This window comes from Prosopis cineraria, unplaced genomic scaffold (genome assembly GCF_029017545.1).
Source record: "Prosopis cineraria cultivar Desert tree isolate PC_DT_omini unplaced genomic scaffold, ASM2901754v1 PC6, whole genome shotgun sequence".
In the NCBI taxonomy this organism is placed as follows: Eukaryota; Viridiplantae; Streptophyta; class Magnoliopsida; order Fabales; family Fabaceae; genus Prosopis; species Prosopis cineraria.
The window spans coordinates 10,118,118-10,134,010 of NW_026555337.1; the positions used below are offsets into that span (position 1 = coordinate 10,118,118).

General features: G+C 30.6%; 1 pseudogene; it reads right to left on the bottom strand.

Annotated features, from left to right (window-relative positions):
- Nucleotides 1-4,081: 4,081 nt before the first annotated feature.
- On the bottom strand, nt 4,082-14,800 carry LOC129313437 (probable LRR receptor-like serine/threonine-protein kinase At1g53430; annotated as a pseudogene).
- Nucleotides 14,801-15,893: the final 1,093 nt, after the last annotated feature.

The window sequence follows — 15,893 nt, forward strand, 5'->3', positions numbered from 1 at the left end:
AGCTCCTTTCATTGCTGTGAATCGTGACAGTGTTCGGATTATATCTCCCCTATTCAGCCGGCTGTTTCAATTTCCTTCATCTTTGTTTTTGTTGTGATGAGTCAAGGTGAGAAGGCTTCACGTTTAGGCTTCTTTTACTTTGTATATATGTGAATTGGTGATTAAAGTGGTAGAAAAAAAATTTGGCTCCTCTATGGCTGTCTATGGCTGTACGTGGCTGAGAAAAAAAAATATTATGCATGCCTTTTGTTACTGTTGTGCTGTGCTGTTATAGGAGGGAGAAGATTCAAATTTAAGTTGGAAGTTTGTTCAAAAATTTGCTATGTGTGTGTGTGTGTGTGTGTGTGGGTCATAATCCTATGAGATAAATAAATTTAACTTGAATTGAGTTATGGGTAAAGAAACTATTAAGGAAAGGTAGGAAGGGAGTGGCTTGGATATATAATTTAAATAATTAGAATTTATGCACCTAAAGTAATTGGTACAAAACCTATGAAAAAATTATTACCTCAAGAATGGGAAAGGTTGTAAGTATGAAGGATAATGTTTTGTGGGAGAAGTATGTTAGTATGCAAGCTATGGAATTAGGAATGGATGGTTTGACTAAAATAAATCAGTTGGGATTAGTGATGTTAATGATAACACTTGGATCAACTATAAATATGATGCTGGTTTTGGGAATTTTAAATGATAATGGTTGATTTGGAGTTAGGTTTAAAAATTTCATTTATTTTTATTCTGATAGGGCATGAGGAAGAATGGGGCCCTGACCAGAATTAGAGGAAAGGATATCTTGAGAGTTTGAAGTTCTGACGAGTAAGTGAATAGCATTCCATTTAATTTATTTTTATTTTTAATAGCCTTTTTCTTGAAATATTTTATTCTTATAGATTATATTAATTTTGAAAATTATGAAATATCAATGAAGGACAAATGAGTTATGATATGTGTATTTATTGATTCTTGAAAAATATATTTCAAGATGGATGAAATCATTTTTGTATAGTTGTTAAACTTTAAAATTTATTAGATACTTAATTAGTGCAAGTTTATGAGTTTGACAAATATTAAGATTTGAAAACAGTTTATGTGAGTTTGGTAGTAAGGATGATAATTTATTTCAATAATAATTATTTTTCTTGCATGTTTAAAACATGATTTTAAGAGAACTAGAAACAGAACACTGCTGCTAATGGCAGTTCCGTTAGCTCGTAGAGCGCTGTGGTTAAACACTAGCTAGTTTGTTTCGTGAGCTTTATTCTCACGTTTGGCATTTTGCGGGCTTTGTACCCGTATTTGATTCTGTGGCCTAAGTCGCGTTTGGTTATTTGCCCTCGTGGACTGTGTGTCCACGTTTGTTTCGTAGCATCGACTGCGTTTGGTTACTTACCCTCGTGGACTGGTGTGTCCACATTTGTTTCCGTGGCATAAGCCGCGTTTGGTTATTTATTCTCATGGACTGTGTGTTTACGTTTGTAACCTGTTGTATTGAGTTCTCAAGATTCTAAATGTTAATTAATGTGTTTTTAAAATTTACATGATTTGACTAACAATTTTACCACTTTAAGGAATATGTGAGTAAATTGTTTTCTTTAAGCATGATAACATAAATTGTTTTCAATTTACTCTTATTTTACAATTATGGATATAACTTATAGGCTTATAAATCTTTGTAGAATTATTTTTAATTAGTTGACACCATTATTGAAGTTTATTGATTTAAATTCTAAGAATTTTACCATGGGAATGCTATTCACTGAAAAAATTATTTTGGTCTCAAATTTGTTAGCTGAGCTAATCCCACCATCGACCTCTAAAGGGCAACTAGCTACAGTGGGTGGACATTTTGATTGGTATTGTTGCTTTTAATGTAAATATATAATTTGTATGTCTTTTTGATTTGAAAGAAAGAGTAGATGCTCCACATAGGTTGTTGATAAACCTTATTTTTGGTCTGTATATTGGTTGTTGGTTGGAAGGAGCTACGCTCCTGATTTATATTGTTATCTGTAAAAAATTTCGTTGTAGAATTTTCAAGAGATCTTAGTTACAGGGGAGGTTCTGCTGAAATTTCTACAAAAACGTCGATACTTTCTTATGATAATGAGTTTAAAGGAGTTATTTTAATTCTCAGGTGATTTGATTAAATTTTGTTCTTTTCTTTTGTAAAATGAAATAAATGTTCATTTTGAGGCTTACGGGAACGTGTGAGTGATTCACACCATGCCGGTCACCCTCTATTTTTAGGGTGTGACATTACCTAACATATTGTTCCCATTTAACCTACTGCAGACAATATTAGGAGAATTTTAGAATTCATAAAATTATAAGGGTTTGACACAACATAGAGAAAGTCTGAATCATTTTATATGACTCACAATTCTTCTAAATTCTTTAGATTGCCAAAACTTTCAGGTATTGTGCCCGACAAATTATTTCCAGAAAGAACCCTGCAAATTTATAAACAGAAAAGGCATCCAAAAGCAATATGAAAACCTATCTATAACATGACTTGTGTTAGTTACAATTTAACTAAGATAAAAGGAAAATCATTTGTGTATAAAATATTCTTACGATCCGCGTAATTGCTACAATTTTCCAAGACTAGAAGGAAGAGATCCCTCCAACAGATTATCTTCCAAATCTCTGCAAAAGGAAGCAACACCATAAAGTCATTTCTCAGAAGAGCAAGAAATTTCAAAAACTGATCGAAGCTTATTGATTTACACTTACAGCTCCTCCAAAGTTGTACTGTCACCAATTTCTTTTGGAATTGGACCACTGATTTGATTACGTGAAAGACATCTGAAGCATAATTTTACGAAATGATGAATAACGCATTCGTCAAAAAGCTGAAGCTTGCATAGATGCATGTATGCAAATCGTAGATGAAAGTAAGGTTTGGATGTTCACAAGTTTTGATTAGGGAGAATGACAATTAAGTCCTGAAAGAGAGAATTCATGACAGTTAGGTTTTTGATAAAAAAAATTAGAAAATAACTTGCAAATATTGATTCAAATAGTTGCAAATTAAATAATTTCAATATTAAATAAGAGATTCGAATTCTAAATGAAACACTTAGTTTATATTTGTAACTGCTTAAATTAATATTTGCAATTTATTTTTCAAAAAATTTTATTGAGAACCTAATTATCATAAATTATCTCTTTTGGAATTTCATTGCCATTCTTCCTTTCGATTTCTTACAATATAACATGACGGAGTTCAGCAAAGCTCCTTGGGATTGATCCATGCTTAGAGTTGTTGGATAAATAACTGCAACATATCCAAGTTACGTTTCAGATCCCAAATTCTCACGTTTCAAACATCTAATTCTCTTTTCCACATCTATTTACAAAATATATTTTAAAATATAAATTTAATTTATTCCAAAAACAAAATGTTATATTTTAATTTAGTCTAATATTAAAATTCTATATTAAAATATTTTCTATATCTTAAACTAATAAAGAGATTTTAGTCTATAAATATTTCCAAGCCCTTGAATGACTAAAAACATATAAACATATTAAAAGGGAGGTGGCAATATCTTAGATATTTCTAAATCATTATTCCTTGGATGGTTGTATATTTCCTTTAATTTGTTTCTAGGTCAAAGCCTCAAAACTTGCAACTTCGTTTGAATAATGCTCCCAATATCCTATCATCCTTTACCAGAAAACTAGGCATGCATGAATTTAACATTGCGCATTAGTAAATACAATAAAAACAAGGGATAATCACATCAAAGGACCTAAAAAGAAAGTTATTTACAAACAAGACTGAGAACAAGTTCCATTTAAGAAAAAAATAAGTATATGTTTTTATTTTAGTAACAATTCATTCCATGTTAGTCCTTATTTGTAAATAATTGTCTTCCCAGGTCCTCAAATATGATTCTCCTTAAAAACAATAAATATACATATACATACATATATATATATATATATATAAATGCAAGGCTGTGTCACATCAATTATACATTACATTTAATATGCAAAATAGAGTAACTAATTATAAGCACAAGAAAATTCTTCTTCACACTTCATGTTATATTTTTTTAATCTTGCATGTGCATGTTTATCACTCTCTACTTCTAACAATATATACTCATTTATGAAAGATTATTGCAATTTCATACAAATTAATTATCCAACCTACAATATGATCAAACCATATATCCATTGGAATTGTAGAAAAACCAACTAGATGAAGGGAAATCTTTAGTATAGAGAAAAGAAATAGAGGAAACAATCCATTCATCCATCCGTTGCCTCAATTCTTTGCTCCAAACTTTCATGTCGGATTGTGTAAGAAACGAAGGTTTGGCTATTGTTGTCTTGTGATAGCATCTCAAAAGCTTTGATTCTTGCACTTGCATCTAGGTCACCCTCTTGGCATGTGATTATTGGTGCTTCAATCAGTGATTTTCCTTCAAGCATACTAACCACAGAGGACATGGGTGGTCTGAGAGTTGGAGACGGGTTAGTGCATAGGAGTGCCACCTCCAACATTCTCAAGGCTTCTTGTGAGGGGTAGTTTGAACAAAGACTTGGATCCACAAGCTCAAGAAGGTTTCCTTGCTCTTGAAGAACATAGGCCTTCAATGACATGAAAGTGTGTAGTTATTAGAAATTGAATTAAGCCATGAATTTATGAAGATGTATCATTGTTTTTCTTTGCTAGAAAAAGAGATAATACTGTTAGTAAATTGACTTGAAAAATAGTTTTTTATCCTGAAGAAATTGAATTAAGCATTTAGAATGAGAGACTATGTATAGAAAAGGGTTTGTATAATTGAAAGACTAACAATATCATAGACAAATTAAAAATACTTGGGAAAATTGTAAATTTATCTTATATTAAAAATGCTTTTTATTGTCAAGTGTGTGTGTTAATTTGATTTTGATCTTATAGAAATGGATGAAACTCTTTGATAGAAAATTAGGAAGGACACAAATCTTTGGTATATATTGAACATCATTAATGTTAAATATAAATAATGTCACTAACCCAATCAAGAAGATAAACAAACTCCTCTTTTGGCCTGTAACTTGTGTTGCTTTTTCCACTAGCAATCTCTAAAGCAACAACTCCGAAGCTATAAACATCTGCTTTTTCAGTCAAATATCCTCGCAACGCATATTCAGGAGCTATATAACCACTGAAAAGAGAACATGTAATGTTAATAAATCATTAGTCATGTCATAAAACAAATAATTAATATGCAAGTGAAGTCTAAGAAGAAAAGGCCTATAAATACTAATACCAAATTTAAGAATTGACATAATGAAAAGATGCAATAGAATACTGACATTGTTCCTGCTATTCTTGTGCTAATATGGGTATTCTCTTCTTCATCAAGCTTGGCTAAGCCAAAATCTGAAATCTTAGCATTCAAATCCTTATCAAGTAAGACATTTGTTGCCTTAATATCCCTATGCACAATTTTCAACATTGATTCCTCGTGAAGATAAGATAATCCTCTTGCTATCCCTACACATATTTTCATTCTTGTAGGCCAGTCCAAGTGTAGCTTCAACCCTTGACCACCTAACATTAGTATCAATTACATATTTTCAAAACAAACGAAATTGAAAAAAAACAACTAAAATGATTTCATTTGTCATCTTTTCCTTATAAATACATGCTATCTCCATTTAAGATAGATTTAGACAAAATTACAAATACTAATAAAGCCAATTAAATATACTTTACATTCTAATTTTTTTCAAAACAAAAATATAAATTTTCAAAAATACCTTTTATTGAATAACCTTAAAGAGAGAGAGAAGAGAGAGAATATAATAAATAAGGAATAAGGATGAGTATATTTAATAAAGCCTTATTAATTATATGGTAAGTTTGTCAAACATGTCTTGTATCTTGGGATACTAAGTCACCTCCAAAATTATCTTCTAAACAAGAACTATATATGTTAATTTTTATTGCAAAGAATCCGATGGAATTCTTACCAAAAAGAGCACTGGCAAGATTGTTGTTCTCCATGTACTCATATATTAGCAACAATTGGTTTCCTTCAACACAACAACCATAAAGTTTGACAAGGTTTGGATGTTGCAAAGTAAATATGGTTCCAATTTCATTAACAAATTCACGATTTCCTTGCTTTGATTTGGAGGAAAGTTGCTTCACAGCTATCTCAACACCATCTGATAGTACACCCTACAATTGAGTCAACTGTTGAGTCTTAATCTTCATCATCGATCTTTCTTAAGCATAAAATCAAATATTGTTAAAATCAGTTATTTAATCATAGTTAAATATAGCCATAATACATAAAAAATCACCTTGTACACTGATCCAAAACCTCCTTCACCAATCTTATTTTCTGGGGCAAAGTTATTAGTGGCATCTTGGATTTGTTTTAAAGAGAAATAACCTGTTTTGAGATCTAGGAATTCTGCATCAAAGGTTACATAAATGAAAGCAGAACCCATTGAAGTTGCAGGAAACAAGTAGTAATCACATTAATATACAAAAATCAGTGCTTATCCATTTGACTTGCATGTCATATTTACGTATAAAAAGTCATTACCAAATTATTATCAATCAATATACCATCTTTTTTATTTTAGATTTTGATCTTACGTCTGTCTTTGGAATCTTTGCCACCTAGGAAACCCATCTTTTGAGGATGAATAGTATTAGTATGGGGAACAGGCATGATCCAGCCACAATTCCTGCAATGGCTCCAGTAGAAAGCTTTTCTGAAAGAATTTCAAAATCTACAACAAATAATGTAGAAATGCTTATTATTCATATCAAAATCAAAGGGTCATCACTTAGCTTAAGCTAGAAAGAGTTACCAATAAATGAGATTTGACTTACTGGGCGTGACTGAAATTGCAGATATGGTAGGTCCATAAACATCATTATGAGGAATAGTTGTAGTTCCTTTCCCAGCCCAGTATAAATGAATCTCCAAGGTGTGATCATTCACAGTAACGTTAAAGTCTTTGACAATGCTCTTACCAACACCGCCAGCTTTCTCCATAATGTTGAAATCGCTCAAACTTTTGTTCCCTGTCAAGATGTACATGCAAAAGTTTCAACCTTTGTCAGAACATTTGTTACCATAGAAAAAGCAGTTGAAAGCTTGACAAAGCATTATTGATTGTATTACAGAAATCCTTTAAGAGTACGATTCATTTGCAAGAGATAAAGATTCGATTCACTTAACATTTAAGTCTGACTATGGATGTAGATTACTGTCTTTAGCAATTTAGCCCTCCATTGAAGAGACAGATAAACATGGTGGTGATCTTATTTATTTCTCTCAATTGGATTATTTAATACCTAGAGGAAAAAAATTAGATCCAACAGGGGAGACTTACTTGAATTGAAACATCAAATATGCGCCTTCCAAGCCTACTGAAATTTCGGTCTTGAGAAACATAATCTCAGCAAAGTGAAGTTTGACATTGTAATTTCCATTACGCATACAGAGGCCATGGTACTTGAGAGACAGAGGGGAATGACGAGCTGTTCGGTAGATTGGACTAGTAATGTTGAGAGAAGGTGTGTTTGTTGCTTTATAACCAGCATCATTAGAACTTAGGAAGAATACTCCTGTACTGCTATAGGCCCAGTTATCTCTTGATAAATAAAAGTACGAGGTACCTTGTGGATTGGTGTCGTCTTCATATGTATTCCCCTTATATGTTAATCCAGATCCTCCACAATTTATGAAAATTTATAATCTGCATTCGTAATGACAACATAAGAAAAAATGTCATCCGGTCAAAACCCAATTAGTGATGAAACTTTCATAATCGATGAGTTTGCTTTTTTAGCTGATTTAGTTTTCTCAAACATTTGAGCATGAAAAACGCATTTAAATACTTACACTTGGGTTTTCCTTCACAAGGAAGGCCCCTTTTTAAGCAAGTTAGCCTGCAACATGAATAAAAGTTTTCACTATATAGATTATTTAAATGTGGGGCATGTAGAATAATCAAAATAGTATGGCCATAAGCATAATCATACGAGGTGCCTGCTGAAGATGACATGCTTGAACCCAAGTTTCTGTGTAACACAAATAATGGCTTAGAGATAAAAAAATTTGGGGGAGGGGGGATCTATAGAGAGAGAGAGAGATCAGAGAGAAGCTTACATGTTACCATGCTGACAATTGGGAATAGTAACAGTAGACTCTGAAAAATTGTTGTAAGATAAATCCCTGGATGGAAAAGTGGAGTGAAATTATAAAACAAAATGACAAGAGGTTGCCATAAAGAAGTTTTTGTTAATAGGATTTACAGTAAATAATTAATTTCAAATAATAGCATTGGAATATTGTAATGATAAAGAAATTAAAATAAAAAATTTGTACTAACAAGTAATAGTTCTTTTGCAGTATCCATTCAGGAATTTTTCCACTTAGAGAATTTCTAGTCAGAAACCTGCACACATGATTAATAAAAAAAATCAAGTATAGATACAAAAACTATTACTTGTATAGATACTTGTATAGCAAGTACTCCATTACATGTAAGATAGCCCCAAGCCATTCATGTTGTCTGGGATTTCACCAGTCAACTTGTTAAAGCTCAAATCTCTGCAATCCATATGTAACAAAATTAAATATCTCCTCATAACCATAACGAAAGGAAGAATAAAGAGAAAATAATAGTTCCAATAATATATAGTCAATAATGATAGAAGTAATTATGTCTAAATTAGGAATAATTAAGTTTTCAATTGAAGTTAAATTGAGGATGCTGTTTAGAGGATTCTAGATTGGCAATATATAAGGATGAAGCAACTTACAGTTCTCGTAAGCTTTCCATTTTACCAATGTAAATTGGAATGGAATCATGGATGGAGCAGTTTCTCAACACCCTGAGAGTAAAAAAAGTATAAAAAAAAATTAAATTCATTAAAAACAGTTCAGGGGCAATAAACAGATTTTCTCTTAGCAGAAGAGGCTTCTCAACTTACAAGGAAGCCAATGATGTCAAATTTTCCAGGTTAGGAAATCTCATTGTTGTTGGTCCACGCAAATCGGATATTGTCCTGAATTATAAATTCAAAATAATAATAGTGACAATAATAAAGCATCCTCAATGACCCCCAAAAAAAAAAACAAGAAGAGATTCTTTTTGAAGATTAAATTAACTTTACGGCCATTGAAGAAGAGTGTGCAAACAGTTTACAAAAGGAAGAAGCATACTCACAAATAAGTCAAATTTCTTAGCTGAGAAATGGTCGGAGGAATTGGACCTTCCATCGACGTTCCCAGCAAATACCTGCCAAAAAAAAAAGTTGTCAAAAAAGGAATTTTGAAAATAAAAAGTGGTAAACAAAACAAAGAAAAATTTCAAAAAAACCTAGCCCATTTAGCCTTTTCACTTGTTTGGATTAATTTAACACATAAGTACTTTAGATAATTCAAATTGTTTGTTAATATATGTGCCTCTCATGAAAGGATCAACATTCACTAAGCAAGTTTATTTTTCAACAAGTATATTAGTGAGTTAGAGTAAAATACACTTACAATGATCGAAGTTCAGTCCAGTTCCCAATAAAATTGGGTAATTTACCTGAAATATTGTTCCCATTTAACCTACTGCAGAAAATATTAGAAGATATTTTAGAATTCAGAAAATTTCTAAGGGTTTAACACAACCTAGAGAATGGCTGAATTGTATTATATCACTCACACATCTTCCAATTTCTTCAGATTGCCAAAGCTTTCAGGTATTGTCCCTGACAAATTATTCCCTGAAAGAATCCTGCAAATTATAAGTAGAAAACACATCCAGAAGCAATATAATTAAAAACCCATCTATAACATGACTTACAATCCAAGTAAGATAAAAGAAAATAATTTCTGCATAAATTAAATATTCTTACAATGAACTCAACTGCTCCAATTTTCCGAGACTAGAGGGAAGAGGTCCTTCTAACAAATTATCTTCCAAATCTCTTCAAAAGGAAGCAAAACCATAAATCCATTTCTTAATAGAGCACCAAATTTAAAAAACTGAAAGCTTGCTGATTCACAATACTTACAAATACTCCAAAGTTGTAATATCACCAATTTCTTTTGGAATCAGACCACTAATTCGATTACGTGAAAGATATCTGAAGCATAATTTTCCGAGATGAATAATACATTTGTCAAAAAGTTGAAGCTTGTATAGATGCATGCATGAATGCAAAACATTGATGAAAATAAGGTTTGGCTATTCACAATTGATTGACGGGAATGACAGTTAAGTTTTAAAAGAGAGAATTAATAGCATTATGTCCCAATAGAAATTGAAAAAATAACTGCAAATATCGATTTAAACAATTGAAATTAAGTAATTCCAATAGAAAATAATATTTTTAAAATCTAAATGTAACTCCCAGTTTATAATTGAGATGTCTATGTTTGTAATTGCCTTAATGAATATGTGCATCAATTTATGTTTTCGAAAATTTGTCAAGAACCTAATTGTCATCAATTATCTCATTTGGAACTTTATTGTCATTCTACTGTCCGACTACTTACAATGTAACAAGAGGGAGTTTAGCAAAGCTCCTTGGGATTGATCCACTCATAGAGTTGTTAGATAAATCACTGCAACATGTCCAACTTACGTTTCAGACCACAAATTCTCATTTATATACACATCTATATTGAAAGGATGGAGTCAATTAATCATACTATATCACTCACGTAAAATTTAGGTTCTTCAAATTGCCAAAACTTTCAGGTATTGTACCTGACAAATTATTTCCAGAAAGATCCCTGCAGATTTGTAGATGGAAAATACAGCCAAAAGCAACATGAAAACCTATCTGTAACATGATTTGTGAGTTACAATTTAACTAGGATAAAAACAAAATCATTTGCACATAAATTATTCTTACAATTTGCGTAACTGCTTCAATTTTCCTAGACTAGAAGGAAGAGTTCCTTCTAACTGATTACTGTACAAGACTCTACAAAAGCAGCAAAACCATAAAACTATTTGTCATTACAGCAACAAATTTCAGAATCTCAAAGCGTATTGAATTACACTTACAACTCCTCCAAAGTTGTAATATTGCCAATTTCCTCTGGGATTGGACCGCTGATTTGACTTACTTGAAGTTGTCTGAAGCATAAGTTTAAGGGATGAATAATGCGTTTAGTCAAATAGTTCTAGATTGTATAGATGCATGCACGCAGAACATAGATCACTTACAATGTAACGAGAGGCAGTCTAGCAAAGCTTCTTGGGATTGATCCATACAAATTGGCGCCACTCAAATAACTGCGACATATCAAAGTTACCTTTCAAACGTGAAATTGCCGAGCATATTTATATACACACACATATACACATATATATTATGCCATATATTAAAAAAATAGAAATGTAAGAATTAATCACTTACAGATTTTGCAGATGGGTAAGGTTCCCAAAATCACTTAGTAAAACTCTAGATAGATTGTAACCCCCCAGCTGGCTGTCATGAAAAAGAAAAACATATCACTAAAATGTTTACATTGGAGCTAAATTTCAAAGAAATTCTGTTATAATTAGCACCAATATGTGTTGTTTTAACACAATAATTTTGTTGCGATGCCGCGAGACTTTACTATTAATAATATTATAGTCATATATCCCAAGGTCAAATCAACTAGTTGTTGTAAATAAGGAAGGGACGCAAAATATATAATAAAGAAGAAACGGGACCTGCGAGCATATATGGTTCACGCTTTTGAATGTACATTGCATAAAGTAAAATGATATGATTGCCAAGCCTAATATTTATAGAACCGGAAATGTGGATGGGTTCAATGGGCTAATCATTTCATCCTATTATTATTTTTTAATTTAAGTTTTGAAAATTGAGATTTTTTATATAAAAGCCTCAAAAAATAGGCTTAGATTCAGCCGCCTATTTAAACCTATATTTATTTTAACCATAAAGAATTATAGTATTTAATATATTCCTCTAGTTTTATTTATAAGGCATAGAGAGAATATTAATTTCCTATTTATAAGGTATTATTTTTTAATATTCATTCTTACCTTTCTGTCATTATTGAATACTAGAAAAATTATTAAACAATAATTTTTTTGGTTCTTATTAGAGGTAGAGATAAAAATTTATTTTAAGATAGAACTAACAAGATTCAAGGTGCAAAGAAATGATCAATTTTGAAATGAAATGTGCTAAAGTATACATTTAATTCTGTAACTTTACACAACATTTGATTTTAATCCCTTAACTTCATAATATCTTTTTAGTCTTTTAACATGAATACTATTAGTTTTATCCTAATAAATTTTATATTAAATTTTCAAATATTGACAAAATATTCTCAAACATTGAGATATTAAGTTTAATTTTTTCAAAATAACACTGATTGATACACAAAATAATCATTTAAAACTAACAATATTAGGATTAAAGGACTAAAAAGATACTCTACAAAATTAAATAATTAAATTAAAACTCAAGCTAGATGACTAAAAGTATACTTTAATCAAATAAAATGGTTTGTGCCTCCTGTCCACATAAGTCAACCCGCCAGTTTCTCCCCTATAAATTAAACATAAATGCCTCTTGATGTGACTTAATGATGCCAAATCTAAATAGACAATAAAAAAATTTCGAAACATAATTAAATTATTAAAAACTTCTATAGACTACACTGAATCAACGTTTCCAGCTTATATCCCTTTCTTTTTATGAATATCTCTTCACTGCAAAAAATTCCAGATTAGAAATGAAGATATATACATACATGCTTGTAACATGGCAAATGGTTCTACTTTGGTAAGTGCAATTGCAGGTGAAACTCTGATTGAAGTTTGCATCCATACAAGAACTTGGGATCACCTTCCAATTCCAGTCCTCTATCTTCGATGTTATTGCTTCTAGAACTTTCACTGCATCCAACAAAAATCTTTTTTTTTTTCATTCACCAACAAGAGGATTTATGTATATTCATAAACATCTTATCCATAAAATCAATGTCAAGAACTTCACGTGGCTCGCTGTACATGTTTGATTTTCAACATGAACACTAATCCTCGTATTTATATTAATGACTTCTTTCTCATCCATATTTAATATGCATACTTATTAATATTCTCATCAACCTTAAATTATATATGTATCCACATATTGTCAAGGCTCTTATATATCATTAAGATGATTCTACTAAATCTAAGGTCTTGTTTGGTTACTAGAAAGGAATGGATTGAAAAAATAAAAGTAAAAATGAGATGATCAACCTTATATATGTATTCACATATTTATATTAATGACTTCTTTCTCATCCATATTTAATATGCATACTTATTAATATTCTCATCAACCTTAAATTATATATGTATCCACATATTGTCAAGGCTCTTATATATCATTAAGATGATTCTACTAAATCTAAGGTCTTGTTTGGTTACTAGAAAGGAATGGATTGAAAAAATAAAAGTAAAAATGAGATGATCAACCTTATATATGTATTCACATATTGTCAAGCTCATATATATCATCAAGATTGTTCTACTAAATCTAAGGTCCTATTTGGTTACTAAAAATGAATGGATTGAAAAAATAAAGTAAAAATGAGATAATCAAAAGAGATGGTGAACCACATCTATAAAAAAGAGGGGTAATTTAGTTCATTGGGTTAGAAATTATAATTTATAAGATTTTTGGAGGGTGTGATAATTTTCACATTTATTTATAGTATACATTAATGAGTTTTATTGTGCTTATTATGAGAGGGAATTTTAATTTAATTCATTTTTGTACTGATTTTTTCAATCCATTTCATTTCATTCGTTTCTATTAATCAAATGAGACCTAAATAGTTCAATTACAACAGATCTGATCTTCTGAATCTCTAAATAAGAATACTCAAACAGATTATCCATGGGCTAAACCAAACATCATATGAAATAAATATAGGGTAAATTGCTGAAAAAAACCATTAATTGGCAAAGACATTTGGTAAAAATGAGCAAGAATTCTCCCATTAAAGATTAGCGGAAAACATCCAAGAAAAATTAAAGTGCGCATATAAAGACCGGTTGCTTTTTTTAATCGAGACTTTGCATACTTTGTCGAAAATCTACAATTGGTCTTATATGCTTTGCATTTTTTGCAATTTATTTCTGTTCTTTTTGTTTGTCTTTAAGAAAGAATTTTTTAGTTCTTTTTATTAAATATCTTTGGGATTCTCCTCTTAATTAATCAATAAATGTCTTCTCTTATCCAGGAGAGCGTCCCCAATGCCCAAACGAGTGCAGAAAACTCATGTTGGCCTAATTAAATCTTGATGTGACCTGTTAATAAAAAAAGTGGATTTCAATTTTTAGAATCTGTTCACTTCATGGAGAGAAAATGAAGGACCAAGTTTGAAAATTACAGCAGTTGTACAATTCCATTGTATTCTCTCCATGAAAAATTGCAGAAGAATATAAAACTTCACTATTTTATAACTGTAAAATACGAAAATGCCTTTAATTTTATAAGGAAACTAAGCTAACGATCAAAAAAATAAAAATAAAAATAATATTGAGAAGACCGAGCATTAGTGAACCCAAGCCTGAAATTATGTTACCTTCATCTTCAGGTATGAGCTGAGCATTGGACTCATGGCCCGTGAAAACTATCGAAGTGAAGCATCCAAATATCAAAAGAGAGAAAAGTGTAGAGCTTGAAATCGCACACTCCATTATATTTTGTTGCAGTCTGAAGAAAATTACTCTGACTTGATTGTTTTGAGAGGTGTGAAGAAGGAGGAAGAAGAAGAAGCAAAAGATGGTAGAAGAAGAACCATGTAATTGCAACTAATGGAAAATGTAGTACTTGGGGGGAGAAAAGAAGAGTAAGCTAAGTCAAAAGATTCTCACGGGTTTCCTAGTTTGGAATAAAAAAACAAAATTTTTTAAATAAAGAGGAATAGAAAATTATAATAAGCAGAAGCATGTTTAAATGTGAATAGTATAATATAACATTGTTGAAACTCCAAGCAATTAAAAAATGTGTCTGGCTTACTTTAAAAAAAAAAACAACAAGACATAATTAAGAGACAGTTGAAAAAAAGTAAAAATAAAATAAAATAATTTAACATATGTTTACATTTAAATATGAAATAGTTATTAGGAGAAATAACATTTGTTGACCACAAGATTTGAAAAAGGTCTTCAATGTGTGACATTCTTATTTCTTAATTTACAACTTCATAACCACAACATTATTTGGTACACTGGTCATTCTTTATTTGCAACTTTTTGACTATTAATTTGCAATGAGATACATCTATTTACGAAGGAAAAGAAATAGTTTTCATGACTTTAATGGTTACTCATGTTTCTAGTTTGATACTCTTATTTCTCTGATTTGCAATAACTTAATCATTAATTTGAAGTGAGATTCGTTATTTTATTAGAAAGGCATGCTAATAAATTCACATTCAAATCACTAAAAGGCATTTGAATTTTTTAAATTTATTGATAATTTGGGTAATTTAATTTTTTTATCCTTACCGCTTAAATGACATTCTATTTACTATTTTTTTAACAATGATAACAGAAACACGATAAAAATAGTTTGTTCCCCTTGAATGTAAGGAAAAAAAAATGTTTTCTGAGATAAAATTTTCTATTTCATCAGATAAATTTGCCAATCGACTGATTTATATGTTTCCTGCTCTTTCTATGGACATAGTTGTTCGAGACCTTGTTTTCCTTTTATATATGTTTTCGTCTGTACACATCCATGTGTGCTTGATGTACAGTCTAAGTACTAAATATGAATAGTACTCATAGTAGAAATTTAAACTTTAATTCAACTCGTTATAAGGAGTTAATGATTTTTGCTACACTCAACCTTGATTGGTTCATGAATTTAAATTTATCATATTTAATTT